The sequence below is a fragment of the Aythya ferina genome (assembly GCF_964211825.1).
Source record: "Aythya ferina genome assembly, chromosome: 17".
Classification (NCBI taxonomy): Eukaryota; Metazoa; Chordata; class Aves; order Anseriformes; family Anatidae; genus Aythya; species Aythya ferina.
In genome coordinates, this window is record NC_140316.1 from 4,850,661 (window position 1) to 4,865,541 (window position 14,881).

At 40.0% G+C, this 14,881-nt stretch overlaps 1 protein-coding gene across 2 annotated transcripts in view; it reads right to left on the reverse strand.

Annotated features, from left to right (window-relative positions):
- ZDHHC8 (zDHHC palmitoyltransferase 8) overlaps nucleotides 1–14,881 on the reverse strand; it is a 115,007-nt gene that overhangs the window by 99,559 nt on the left and 567 nt on the right. The gene's annotated exons all lie outside the window — the stretch shown is intronic.

The window sequence follows — 14,881 nt, forward strand, 5'->3', positions numbered from 1 at the left end:
TGGAGCAGGTATTTCCTCACGGCCTGCTGCAGCAGATATCCACGCGGCAGCCCATGGGAGACCCCAGGCCAGAGCAAGTGGGTATTTCCTGAAGAAACTGCAAGCTGTGGAGAGAAGCTCGCACACGAGCCAGTTTTCCTGACAGGAGCTGTAGCACGGGGAGAGCCCCTGGAGGAGCCGGGGAAGGCGTGAGGAAGAAGAAGGGACAGAGAGGAAATGTTACGGTCTGACTGCAGCCCCTTATTCCCCTTTCCCTTGTGCCACTCAAATGGGCAGGAGGAGGTAGACGGGTTGGGAACAAAGGGATTGAGAATGGGAAAAAAAAAAAAAAAAGATAGATGATTAAGGAGAAAGGTGTTTTTGTCTTTGCTTCTCACCATACAAATCTATTTTAGTTGGCAATAAATTAGTTTTCCCAAAATAAAATCTACTTTGCCTGTGTTGGTAATTGATCTCCCTTGTCTTTAGCTCAGCCCACAAGCTTTTAATTTTATTTCCTGCCCCTCTTCAGTTGAGGAGGGGGAGTGAGAGCATGGCTCAAATAGGAATCCACCCAACCTGCTCTACGGAGTACCAGGTCCTGACACTGAAAGCTTGCCTTGTACTCACAGCCCCAGCACCTGGCACAATCTACTTGCAAAGAACATATCCGAAATCTGAGTCCATAATCTGGTAACTCTATAGGAAACATTACCATGTTCAGTGTAAGCAAAGGCAGTTGAAACTGCTGTCATCGCCAGCTCTGATCTTTCAAAGCTTTCATCTTGACATTCACTTCCCTTGCAGAACAATATTTGAGGGCTGGATGGAGTAGTAATAGGTTTCACACAAAGCACTGAGGAAGCAGCAGTTAAAAAGCTTGATGCTTAAAAACAGAGGATAAAGATGATTTCACCAAAAGTCAGCCAGTCAGATTTCATTAATCCTGACTGTACTCACAGGATCTACAAAGGACTACAGACTATTGTATTTCCTTACATAGCTGTTGCCAATCACCTGCTTAAGTTTGAGATGCTGCACAGAAAGCAGTCTTAGAGATAAAAGCAGTTAAGGGGGAGGGAGGGTTAACAATTCCACTTGTTGGCTTAAAACTCATTAAGATACTAGATTTTAAAAGAATTCAGGAAAAAAATTAGATTGATTTTAGAAGGAAAAAAAAAGCAAAAGTTGGAATTTGTTTTGAAGACTATTTACAGTATTTTAAAGTGTTGTTGACCATAAAATGAACAAAAGTGACAAAAAATATTGCTGTATTTAAGTGCCATGTTCCTGTGATAATATAGAACAGCATCATCTGCTGCAATAAAATGTTTTAGCTGATCATTTCTTGTCTTGTTTGGCACTCCGCTGACACACTTTTTAAAGCGTTAATTAAAAAAAGAATCAAGTCAACACTACAAATTGGACAGACTTGTACCCTACAAACAGTCTCTTCTGACCACTAATTTGTAGAGCTGGGGCTCAGCCAATTTCCAATGAATCTGTGGAGAGTTTCCAGCAAACTGTCATCACAGCAGGATGCAGTTCTTGATAGGGTGATCATACATGGCATGTGGAGTGACGCAGAACTGTCACTAAACAAGTCTGTTTTATTGTGCCTGAATCTGTCTTTAAGGCTCATCCAGAAATGGAGATTGGCAGTTTATTTCCAGATACTCATTTACAATGTAATGCACCAAAAACCCTCTAGTATCCACATGTAAGCAAGCTTTTTGGATAATTGCAGAAGGATGACAAGGAACTCTAGACTAGCCGTAGCTGTGGTACACAAATAGTTTTAATGGTTTTTATATTTAGCAAATAAAGTAGGCCACGACAGAAGAGAACTCGACATGCAGTATTTTCCCCTTAGGGATTCCTAATTTTTTTTTTTGCTATTTTCTTTATTTTGAAATAAAGAATTTTGGATTTCAAATATAGGACCATGATGTAAATGTGTCAAATACAGTAGCAATCTTTAGTCCTGTGTTCATTTACTGATATTTAAGAAGTTATTTCCATTATATAGTTAAATAAGCACAACAAGAAAGATAATCCATGTGCAGAGTATTAAGAATAATCTGGAAATTCAGTACATATCTACTAACTTTTGACAGGTTTCTCCTTTCTGAACATAGACCCAGATAAGGTTACTACAGCACAGACTAAAAATCAGCAGAATTACTCTAGGCCACCCTTGATATACCTTCCCTCCACAGGTAAAATCAGGGAAGTGACGGTCAAGTGTTTTTATATTCTTGCAGAAGAAACATCCCTTTAATGTTACTGCCATGTGCAATCAGAACATTCCTTATCAATTGGCAGCTTCATCCCATCTGTGTAGTTCTTACACAGTTTCATCAAGTTTTTAAACATGCATGGTAAGAAACAGTGAGAAGGGATCTAAAGAAAGAAATGTAAGTCAGATGCAGACTCTCTAGTAAACCATCTCCATATAACTATAAATGCTTTTTTAATTATTATTATTATATTGTAAAAAGCCTGGTACATCGTAAATTGTTCCAGAGAAATGTCTTCCAAAAGAAGAGGCCAAACTGGGACTAAAAGACAGAATGTACATTAAAACCTTAAGTTTTCCAACTGAAGTGTTGGCAGGACTTGCATGCCCAAGAGAATCCATTCCTCGTCAGACATGCAGGAATCCACCCATCATGCATGAACAATATGCTGTTTTGGAGACACATTATACACGTGGCAGAAGCAGCCCAATAGAAAAGTATTTAGAGAGGAAGCAAGAAGTAAACTGGCAACACTTTCTGTTTTAGACGAAGCAGGTCAACACTCAAAATATCTTTTCCTCATTTCCAAAGCAGCTGAAGCAACATAAACAAATAAAGGCTACTCTGAAAGAAGCAAACAGAAGCGTAAAGCATATTAATCAAAAAAAGCAAGATCCAGTCCATCACAGCACTAAACAGGTCTCTCTTGCATTCAGAGGACAATTATTTGGCAAATTGCTAGACATCTCTTTCCCTATTGACCAGACCAAATTCTGCTTACTTGTATGGATCAAATGAATTCATAGACTAAGAATAGAGAACTTAGTGGAGAAAAAGATAGAAGCATTGGTCAGTCTCTTCAGAGAGGATTCCAAAGGTCACAATAAAGGCTGTAACCCACTGATAGCATGTACAGTTTCAATATGGGAAAGTTGTTGCATCAACCCATATAAACCACTCCAGCACAACAGATGGGATGAGATTTTGAATTACATCTTGTAACCCTGAATCCTTTTTTTCTACTCTTGTAATAGTAATAAAAGTCAAGGGTCGTGGCAGCAGTGTGCTACAGCAGCTACACAGTTTGGAGTAAACACAAGCCTTGGGGCTAGATACTACAAAGGATAATGAGTCTAAAGGAAATGACAAGCAAAGAAAACGTGGGTCAGGCAACCTCCTTGTTCAGCAGCACTCTATGGCCCAAAATTCACACACCCCTAACATCCGCTGAAGGAAGAATTTAAAAAAACAAACAAACAACAAAAACACAACAAAACAACACCTAGATAGTAAATGGAGAGACGATAGCTAGCTCAGAAGTGTATTTCTCATTTTATCAGATATGAATTATAAATCAAACAGCAGCTAGAAAAGAGATCATTAATTTTTCAGTTCTTCAACCACAGATACCATGTTTAGCTCTATCCTACTAGCCTTTGTAATACAGTGGAAGAAATATTACTTGGCAAAAGTAATTAGTCTTTGTAGAACCACATACAAATGAAAGTTTAAATACTACAATGTAACATTAAACTTTTAAAGAGAGCCAATGAAGCTTTAGTCCATGTATCTCCATATTCATATGTTCATGCAGATTTCAGCATTAAAGAAAACAGTCTTGCTGCATGACATTCACTTGCATTTTAGGATGGCCCAAAATGACATTAAATGGAGAATAAACCTCTTCAGAAGCCTTTTCTGAAATAAAGACCTCCATTGAGTCCTGGGCTCAAAGGACATTCGTCTGGAGTTGGCACATACGTGTAAAACTTCCTAAGCACCAATGCTCCAATTGTACAGTGCTTCTCAGCCTCAGTTTCTCTGATAGCACTGCCAACCTAACTCACAAGTTATGCTGCTGGAAACCAGAAGGGACTAAGACTTCAACACAGGGAGTGGGACACAGTTTTGCCCCAGCTAACTCACAGTACAGCCAGATAAAATCTTGCACTTAATGCAGATGAAGGATTAAGTGATTTGCTAGAGAGAGTACAGACAGCTGTTTGCAGGATTAAGACCAGAGCCCAGGAACCAGGTGGTTCCAAGAGTAGTCCTAACCACCAGATCACTTATTTAAATACGTATACATCCATATACAAGCCTGAACATTTTCCCAGGTCTATATGTTTTATCACCTTGCCTTCTGCCTGCACAATAGCATTTCTTGTTTAGCAATGCATTCACAGTAGCTCTAACATTACCAGAAATTAAAAAGCATCAGGAAGAGTGCTGGTTTAGACACCTGTCCACTGGAAACTTACCTGTGACAGCAAAGCATTTCACAGTCATGACTAGTAGCTGCTGACCTGGTCTGATGGCTGGAGAATCAATGCAGTCAGAAAAACCTATCACAGGTACATGCCTAGCTGGACCCACCAGCTGCTGCCCACTGCTGCCAGGTTACTGGTGCTGCCAAGCTGCTGCCCAAGATAACAAGCTCCACACAGGGAAATCCCAAGTGGCCACGTCCCACAGTCCTATGTAAGTCAAGAAGGGTCCCATCAAGGCATCTGACCACACTCAAAACTCACCATCAGAAAGGGCCCAGATGTGAAATAAAGGACTACACAGTGCTGTTTTGTCTAGCCTTCTTGAGCTCAAGCATTAGGGAAACAAAGTAGAAGTTTCCCAACCTGTTGGAAATGATGCTTAGCAGAAGCAGCAGCAAGGTGAAATTCACTAACACGTGCAAGACCTTGTACCTCATTATCATTGCAAGCAATCTGTCAAATTTCATTTACTGAAAAGCACAACATGACTGGAACCATCCCATTTCAAGGAACCAACCCTTTCACTACTACAAACTAAATGGTGTCTTCCTGTCCACCTCCATTCTCCCCAAGCTTCCTGAGAGCATTTCTTGTGTAGGTAGGCATTCACTTCAAAATTTAGCTTTCAGAATGGATTTGTCACGTAAGATGAGGCAATGTTCTCAGCAAATCTCTGCTGAGAAGAGCTGAAGTAATCCTTGCAGTTAATTTTCTGATACAGTCCTACATATGGACAAAGATCATAAGTTTTGTTCTGTAATTGCAAAAAAAATCATATTGGTTTAATGGCCACACCCAGCAAGTACTGTTATTTTAATCTTGCATTGCCTTTGCACTTTGGAATTTCTGTTGCAAGTATTAAACCGCTTTGCTGCTGTAGATGCTACAACTTCCGTACACGAAATAGAAGTTACCTCATTGGATTCTGCAGCTTGGCTATCTCCTTCTGTTTGACTCACACTATGTATCAGAAAGCAGCCATTTTATATATCCCTTCTTACAAAATTATCAAGACATGGTAATTTGAAAAACATATTGGCAATGCCTGTTCAAGTTTCTATTGCTTTTGTCACAAGGACTTGTTAGCCATTTTACACAAAATGAGATATATGCAAAGCCAGCCTACCTGTGCACTGATTTAGTCAAAAGGTGTAGACAGAGGCTGACACTTTGTAGAAGGTTATTTTAAAATGCATATTGTATGAAATCTGTCTTTAGAGCTGCATTGCTACACAATCTTTCACTTTCTTCAACTTAGACTGCCAACTCAAACCACAAACCTCAATATATTTCAAGGAGTGACCCCTTAGAAAAGTCATTTGCTTCCACATAGCCAGGTGGTAAGATTACGATTGCAGCAAGATCTTCAGAGAGACATGCACAGTACAAAGAGAGAAATGAGAATATATAAATAAATAAATATATAATATATATATATATATAATGTAGCTCTAGGTTCTTTTATATTTATATACAGGTTTGACCATCTGAAGACAACTGTACAGGCAGTCCCTACTCCACCATTGAGCCTTGGGAAGTTGAGGAGATGCCAAGATGACTGTGTGGCTCCAGAGGGAAGTCTCTGGGCAGAGGTTCCTGAGCCCAATGCTGGATACAGACCCTGGGAAGGGAGAGCGCACCCACCTACACGCCTAACAGCTCCAGACACTTGGAGCCAAGACACTACATAATCAAATGCTGAGTTATGAGATTTGGTAAAACACAGCAGGTGGTTCAGCATGCTGCTGACAGCAGACGAGGGTTAACCACTGGTGCTCAGCATTATTAGATCATAACACATCTGGAGAGCTATTGCTAAGGCAAACATCAATCTTCAGAGAAAGCTAAACATGCAAAATGAGATCTTGTTCATGAGAAAAAAAAAAACAAAAACATGAGGCTAAACACAATTAAAATAATCCTAAATAACTTTTGAAAATGGAACTGACTTAGAAGAAGGTAAGGAAGAGAGAAAAACAAGGAGTGAAATAAATACCTGTCTCTTCCAGCCAACTGGGATCAGAGTAGCTTCAGAAGTTTTAAGCTGAACCCTTCAATTTCAAAGCATTTTTCTGTGACTGATCTGAATTTAAATTAAAATGATACTTGTTTATAAAAATGTCAAAGTTTCCTTATTCCCAGCACCGTACTTAAGTTGTGTTGATATAGATATTACACTGGATTATTTCCCTGAAGACATGAAAGAGAGCTAATGCAAATGCCAATTTAGTTTTAAGAATCCTGGGAGAGTAAGGTTTTGTCTGACTATTTCTGAAAGCCCTTATATATTTAAGCAGTTCAAGTTTGCTTTGTTAGTCTTCAACTTAAAAACTAATTTGTTCATTTAAGAATATTCTGCTATTAATTTAGTCTGAGCACATGCAGAGGTTTCCTGGAGAGCAGTCATTTCAGAGTGGCACATACAATCCTTATTTTTCAAGGTACTTTCTGGCTAGTCAGCTTCTATGAACTCCTCCCTTCAAAAAATATTGACATCATCTCATATGTGGCTTGATAAAAATCTGAATTTCTCATTCCCATATCAATGCCACCTTGCTTGATAAAACTTGTGATCCACTTGCCCAAAGGGCAGCATTTCCTAAATTACGTGACTTCATCAGTAATAAGGAACACAATAAAGTGGTGTACATGTACACTGGAAACAGCTACTTTGGTGTTTAGATTTAGATCTAAAATTCAAGAGCTTTTTTTTCTGCACCTGGCTCCACTGTCTCTTGTTACTGGAAGATCTCAAAACACAGCAGCAAAGATATTTCATAATGATTTCACATCTGATGTCTACAAATCCTGCACTTACGCTTTCACAAACAGAGAACCATGGTAACCACTGTGATATCTAAGTATGGGTTACTGTACAGTTTATTCCATAATATCCGTCCTGAGAAAAACAAGGAGTGAAGTACCCACTAATGTCTACATAACGGGTACAGAGCTTAGAATTTTAGCCACTTTGAACAGCTTTGAAGCAAGTAAAGCTAAACTGTATTAGTAATTGCAGAAGAACAATAAGGGACTAATTAAATTTTCTTTCTGAATACAGATTACTGGCTGAAGATTTATGTAGTATACACTATGTTGTGGTGTACTCATTTGAACAAAGTACTGCAATCTCCAAGCAAGGATCCCCAAAACTGCCTCTCCTAAAGCAAAACAGATCCACGCTGACTACAGTTTTCCAACTGATGACATTCTTTGCAAAAAAATAATACAGAATTTCCACTGAAAACTGCAGCATTACTATTTCAGCCCCTGTGCCTCTTCCTTTCAACTTCATTAGCAGCTCCCTCTGACATTTGATCAACTAATAGTAGTTCTTTAGCGGCGCAGCCAAATTGAACATTACCCTTGGGTTAGTCAGAAAGAAGTCTTGTATCTACTGGCTCAAATCAGAGGACAGTAAATCAATGTTCCCCTTTTGTATTGGTTACACAACTGTAACACCGATTCGGCTTTTAAGATTCTTCTCCCCACTCTAGTATGCATCTATTTCATGCTCTCAACCAGCTTATTCCAAAAATCTTCCAGTGCAAGCTAAACAAGACTTGTGGCTTCCCTTTGTAGGCCTTGAAGACTTGCCTTGTAGGTATACACTTAGGTAAAATGAGAACAGAAAGCCTGTTCTGGCCATTGTTCATATGTCCCTTACAAACAAGTATATAGAACCCAATGCCATGGGGTTGTGCAGATGATTTCAGCTACGAAGCACCTAGTAACAGAATAAGTTATCTATGCAAAAACTTAAGTGTATAAATAGCAACTGTCTCAGGTAATAGACCTTAAAAATCAGAAGTCCAAGGTAACCAAACGCGCCTCTCTCTCAATTTATATATATATTTTTGTGTGTGTTCTGAAGAATAGCATCCCTCAGTTTACATTGCTAACAAACCAAACGAGCTCCCATACCTTTTGCACAATTTTGTAGAGATTGCTTCTATTTATAAAAGGACACACATGCGGCATACTTAAACAAACACAGACAGCATTTAAAAGAGTATCTTGAAAACGACCTTAAAGAAAAATTGAATAACTGTTTGTATATTTACATGCAAAGGCTGAAAGGCCCACCCTGATCTAATTGAGGCAGTCTCTCATTCCTATTTCCATACACCCACATCCTTAATCTCTGCTCATTAGGAAAAATGGAAAGGAGGCTGCTACTGGCATAAACCACACACTGACTACAGCTGCGGATAGCCCGTGCACAGGAATAACTTTCACTGCATTAGCTATTTTGACTTCAAAACGAGATCTACAGTTAGCATTCAAATGCCACCGTGATGGCTGCATGCAAATAGCTGCGCACTCCACAGCTGAAGATGTCTAGCTATTTACTACCATAAGTGAGGATGACTCTCCTCCCTCCCCCAAACTACAGGAGGAAAGAATATTCCCTGCTGATCATAAACATGGTAGTTTTTGTGTGTTTTTTTGTTTTGTTTTTTTCCTAAAGGAATGAATTTTGATAGCTTTCAGAAGTCTCTTGTATTGCCAACTTTGCTGGTCCCCTTGGAAGTGAAGATGATAGACTCTACTAGCTAAAAGCAATAAAACTGAGCTCTCTTCCAGCATTAAAAAAAAGCCTTTTCACACTTTAGCTAAATGGATTTTCCTGTTGAGATTCCCTGCCTCTTTATCTTGCATGACAAGTTTATCTAGATACTATTTAGAAAAAAAAATTATATACCAAGATGAAATTGCCAGAGCTTAAAAGGACATTTCTTTGTCATAAGAAGAATAAACATTTCTCAGTAGCTGACAGGCATGACAACTGAGAAGACTCAGGTCAATCTGGAAAGCCTTACCTCTTCCGGATTGCAGTAGAGTAGACAAGGAAAATCTGCCATTAAAGATGCATTTAAGATGGAAAATGCTAAAATACCTAAGGAGGCTGCAATCTCTTCTGAGTTTTGCATTCTTTTAAATATCTGGCTTTTCTTCGCTCAGAATTGCAGTACCCCAATCAGTGGTGGTTTCAGTGTGAAATCAGTTTTGAAACTCACCTAATTAAACTTTTAAACTACATGCTTTTTGCTCTCTCTACTGTCACCTGCATGGCTGTTTGTGTATGTGTACTTTGTGAAGTTGCTCCCTACTGGTTCCAGCAATTTCTCGGTTTGGCACATGAAAAAAAATAACTAATCAGCAATAGGCTAACATTTCAAGTAGTAAAGTGTGGTTTGAAAAGAAAGTTCAAAAAGAGTGAATTTGTTCTTTTTCACGATTAGCATCAACAATACAAAGTGAATCCCTGCAATGGCTCAGAACAGACAAGGGCTATGAGCTTTGTGTTGTAAAGGCTTCAAAATTACGGGCACATCTGGTATGACATCATTCCGGCAGAACAAGGGGGAAGCGGATAAGCAGAGTAGCAGTGTTTCCACAGACACGCCACAGCAAACCTTGAACTTCTGACATCCTAAGTCACAAGCAACAACCACCAGAGCAACACAAATCCACAAGCCACCTTCAGCAAGTTACTAGGCAGAGGCCAAGCCATAAGATCACATTCCAAGGCAAAATTTATGTTGTCTAGCAGCTTCTAAAGATTAAGCAAACCAAACTTTTTTTTTTCTTTATTTCCATTTTTGTGTACCTATTTATCAGTATCCAATACTATTTCCTCTAGGCTGCTATAAAGTCAAAGGCTCATAGCATCTGTAATATACTCTTTACATCACATTTAATCATTTGCTCTAACTGAAATTAGAGCACAGAACTGGTAGGAGTGAATATCTGAGTATCTGCAATAAGTTCACTGAAGTCATTAAAAGGCTTTAGGTATGACAAAGAGTTTTGGATACAAATTTAATTCACTAAAGCAAGGATGATCTTCTATTTGCTTGAATTATGTTAGTGACTGAACCAACTAAGTGACTGACCAGATTAAAAACACAAGATGCTTTCCCCTCTTTTGACCTATGAACACGAATGAGTCACTGGAGGATGAGATCTAACAGACAGTTCAAGAATTTTAGGTACGCATAGAATCATACTCCCACTGCCAACCAGAACAGTTACAATAGCCATGAACCTTAAAATGCTATTATATGTGTATTTTAGGCCTATTCCAATGCAGGAGCATATAATCCGGAGTGGGGGTGGTCAGTTATGATTTAAGAAATGCATTTATCCTAAGTGTTTCTGAATTAATATATGGTTTAGCCAGTATAATTAAGTCACTGCAGAAATACTGAGTCTTCCTAATTCATGAAATGCAGTAACAGGATACACAAGGCAGGAGGGGGAGAGACAACCCCAGATTTTTTTTTTCTAAACACTCAGGAATGAAGCCAATTTTTTGTCTCTCTAAGGTAAATCCACAAGCCCTGCTACTGAATACAGTCTAACTGCCATTTTTCCCCTGATCCTCCTTCTACCAGCTGAAGACTACTTCTCTGTTTTCTTCCATCCTTACTTTGAGTTCAACCTCAGTTGCTCTTTTACACCCCGTTATTACTTCTCAGTTGTTTCCTGAGGGTTATTGATATTAAATTCCTGTGTCACAGACTGCATTAGAGCGCCAGTTGCATATGTCTGTGGTACACACCTATGATTACACCCCATTATGACTTCTAAGAACAAAGTTCGTCTCATTTTCAGCATTGGCTGAATGAGTTCTGACCTTAGTTGTGCTTTCACTTCACCCAGAAAATTACCCATTTTACTATGCCAGTGAAGAGAACAATAGACAGCAGCATTACTACCATTATAGCAAAGTAGTGGTGGCACCTGGATCTTTGTTGTGAATTATGTGTTTCTGCCAATACTTCAAAGACGCTCAGCTGACTGGATGGATGCTACAGAAAACACAGTCCTAAAGCAGCTATTATCAGAAATTTCTAGTCTACAGTATTCGGCAAAAAAACTGAAGAGCTTTCCTTTCTCATGACTAAAATAAGCCACAGTGTTGGTTGTTTTTTTTTTTTTTTTTTTTTTTTTTCCTTAAAACTTTATGCTTTTAGCTTGTTGTGTAATCTATACATGCGAGTTTTGCAGCTGCTAGGCTAAAATTCAGAGGTTGCCAGCACTAGAAACAACAGTAAGTGGCACAATTTAACCAGGTGAAGAGAAGTATTGGATCCAGCATCACAGGTCAGTGGGTGAAGTTATGCTTTATAGCATTATGCTTACGGACAAATAAGCTGTGTTCTCTAATACTGCAGTCACACAACCTGAAGTAAGAGAGGAAGTTCACGAGACTCAGGTTCTTTGGATGAAGACACCTGGACCACTGTCATAGCAGTCAGTGGTCCAAGGCATAAGAACTTAGACTTCACTGAAGTGGGTTAAGTTGTTATCACTAACGAAAAACCTTATAAGAAATATGAAGAAAAAAATGGTTTGGGAGAAATAAGCTCACATCTGCTGCAACTGAATCACTCTGGATTCCTGTAATGTTAAGCAGAATTGTTCTTTCTTCATTATGCCATTTGATTTGTTCATATGAGTAAATTACCCTAATTATGATATATAACATTATTTATACATTCCTTTGCAATGCTTAGAGTTAATGCACTTTTACTCTCCTACTGGGACAAATTAGACCACCTACTCACACGCTTGTATTTATTATTAAAGGAACACACATGGAGAGCTAAGTCTGCAATATAACTGAAATATTTCGTTGCCTTTCCAGGCAGTAATGGTGATAGCTAAATAGTTTTGTTTCCCCTCGTAAAACCAGAAGGAATACAACAGAGGTATAGTGAATCCTGAATAGTTAGCTGAGGAAAAAGAAGCATCTATTGTGGAATTTTCCCAAATTGAAGTATAAGAGCACCGCTGATCAACACCGTCATGAAATAATAGCGCATACTGTGTATTTCAAACACTCTTTATATGCTGCTACTTGGTGAATTTGTTTGTACGAAAGCTAAAAATAAAGATTACGTTGCTAAAAAGCTATCCCTGGCCTTCAAGTTCAAAGAGCTTTTCATCTAGCAGAGGACACTCACACTACGTGGCTGGAGCCCACAAACATGTCTAGGAAGAAAGCCTGGTCAGAGCCTCAGTTTTTTAATCCAGGTTACACAAACACTTGCAATACTCAGAAAAGATTTTTTCCTTCTATTTGGTAAGTGTTTTTTTAAAAGTTATTAGTCTATTTTCCACATATATTAACCACCATTACTCAGTTCTAGAGCGCTGAGGTTGCTCAAGTCCCTGATATCCCACTGAGTTGATCCACACACAAAATTTAATATGAAAATTAACAAATTTCATGTATTTATAGCCAGGTAAGGTCCTTAACAGCAGCCTTGGAGCTTAGCAACACAAACAAGAAATTAATAACAGTTCAAGTAAATTGTCACCCAGTAGAGTTCTTGTGCTATGATTAGCAAGCATGGAGTGTATTAGCAACACTGCTTAAAGCACTGCTAGGCCAGAACCTCAACTGCTGCTTATCACTGACCTACCTAACATCAAAGGAGTTGTGCAGATCAGCACCCCAGAAAATACAGGCCTATCTCAGCCATGAATAACATATCATGACAGAAGGATCTTCAGGACACAAAACACTGTCTGTGTAAAAAGACAGAAAAAAGAAAAAAGCTATAGAGAAAAACAAAAACAAAAACAAAAAAACACATACAAAAGCCACTCTAATCTCATGCATACTACTTGCTTTGATTCTGAAACAAAGACAGATTTTACTAAAACTGCTCAGGATAAATTTGCACAGATTTGCTGTTGTTTTTTATCTGAGTATTTTTGAATGGACAGGACTTCAGATACTGCCTGACAACAGTTGCTCAATTATGTGTTACTTTTATTACACACATGGCTTGGCAGCAGCAGAGAACGTATGTCTGGGACAGTCCTCAAAAAATTTACTACCACTTCAAGATGCACAGGCCAAGCTACAATATGGAGAGATCCTAAAAATACTTCATTTTGCATGTAATTATTCACTGATAACAGAGGGAGCAGAATTAAGTTTAAGATTTGGTAATAGACTAAAGCTAATTACTTCTGCCATACAGCAACAAATTTTAAACCGAACACCTCAGTTGATGTCCTGCTGCCAAAAGGATGTTTCAACAACAACTGTGTTACCAGGAAAGTCTTACATCAGGAGGCAATTTGTAGCTCTACATTTGAAGTATGGCATGAAAACAAACATACAGCTCCCAAAACAACCGCAGCATGCATCCATTTCTCAAGGTGCACGAAAAGAAAAGCGCTGGCATCGAGACCCCTTTTTTGGATTCTGAAGCCATGCAAAACAACAACCCAAACACCACGCCAGTGTGAGCCAAGTTCAGCACAGAAGCCAACTTCTGCCTTCTGTTTGCCTGCGAGGACCCAGCTATAATTAGATGCCCAAACGATGAATGATGGGTTTATACTTGTACCAGCTCTTTGTGCTGAAACAGTGCAATATCCTGAAAGGATTTACCCGTATCTTCCCATCAAATGCACTAAAAACAAGCAATCAGAAGTCAAGTCACATTAAGCCAAGAGCATAACTCAGTGCCAAAAGCTGTTCTGATTTTAAAAATCTGTTAGACAACACAACATTTGCATTTTATTCCGGAATCCTACATTAAGACTGCCACAGCAGTAATGAGCAGTTGGACGCACTGAGAACCGTACTACGGTGAAAGTCCGAAGGGTACCGACGTGGACACGTACTCCCCCAGTTACACAGCCTTCTGCTCCTGGGGCTTCATTCAGCTCAATTAAAAACTAGCAATGGCAAAACACGGTGCACGGTTTCAAAATAAGCAAAACAGTCGGTTTTAATATCCGCACAGCAATCTTTTCACCTCCCCGAAAAGCAGCTTAGCCAAAGCTCGCTTCAGAGCGGTTTTGTAGCATCGCTCCCTCGAAATAGCAGCAATGCCTTTGCAGGGAAGCTGCTGCCATCCCGGCGAAGGAGGGGTTAAGGCTCTTCATAACTCAAGTTTATGTAAAGGGAGAGGACCCGGAGAGGCAAAGCAGCACGCCGCTCACATATTAATACACCGACAGGGGCTCTGAAGCCGACCGCCAGAGCCCCGCTTTGCATTTGAGGGAGGTGGGGGCGAGAGCAGAGGAAACGAAGGGAGGGGGAAGGGTGAGGAAAAAAGTTTCCCCTTCCCTCCCTGCGGCAAATCCAAACCTGCCCGTGGGCTCCTCGGGCTCTGGGGGGGCAGTTACATAAAAAACGCCCCGAGCCGGGCAGCACCGAGCGCCTGGGACGGGATCGCTCCCGCTGCCAAGCGCTGCGCCGGGCAAAGCCGCGGTGCGCAGCCGGGGGCTGCCTCCCTCCTGCCGGCCTCCCTGCCTCCTCCCCGGCCTCCTGCCCGGCCTCCCGGCCCCTCTCAGCAGCAGGGCAGCCGGCACCCCCCGCCGCAGCCTGACGGCTCCCGTGCGCGAAATGGTGGC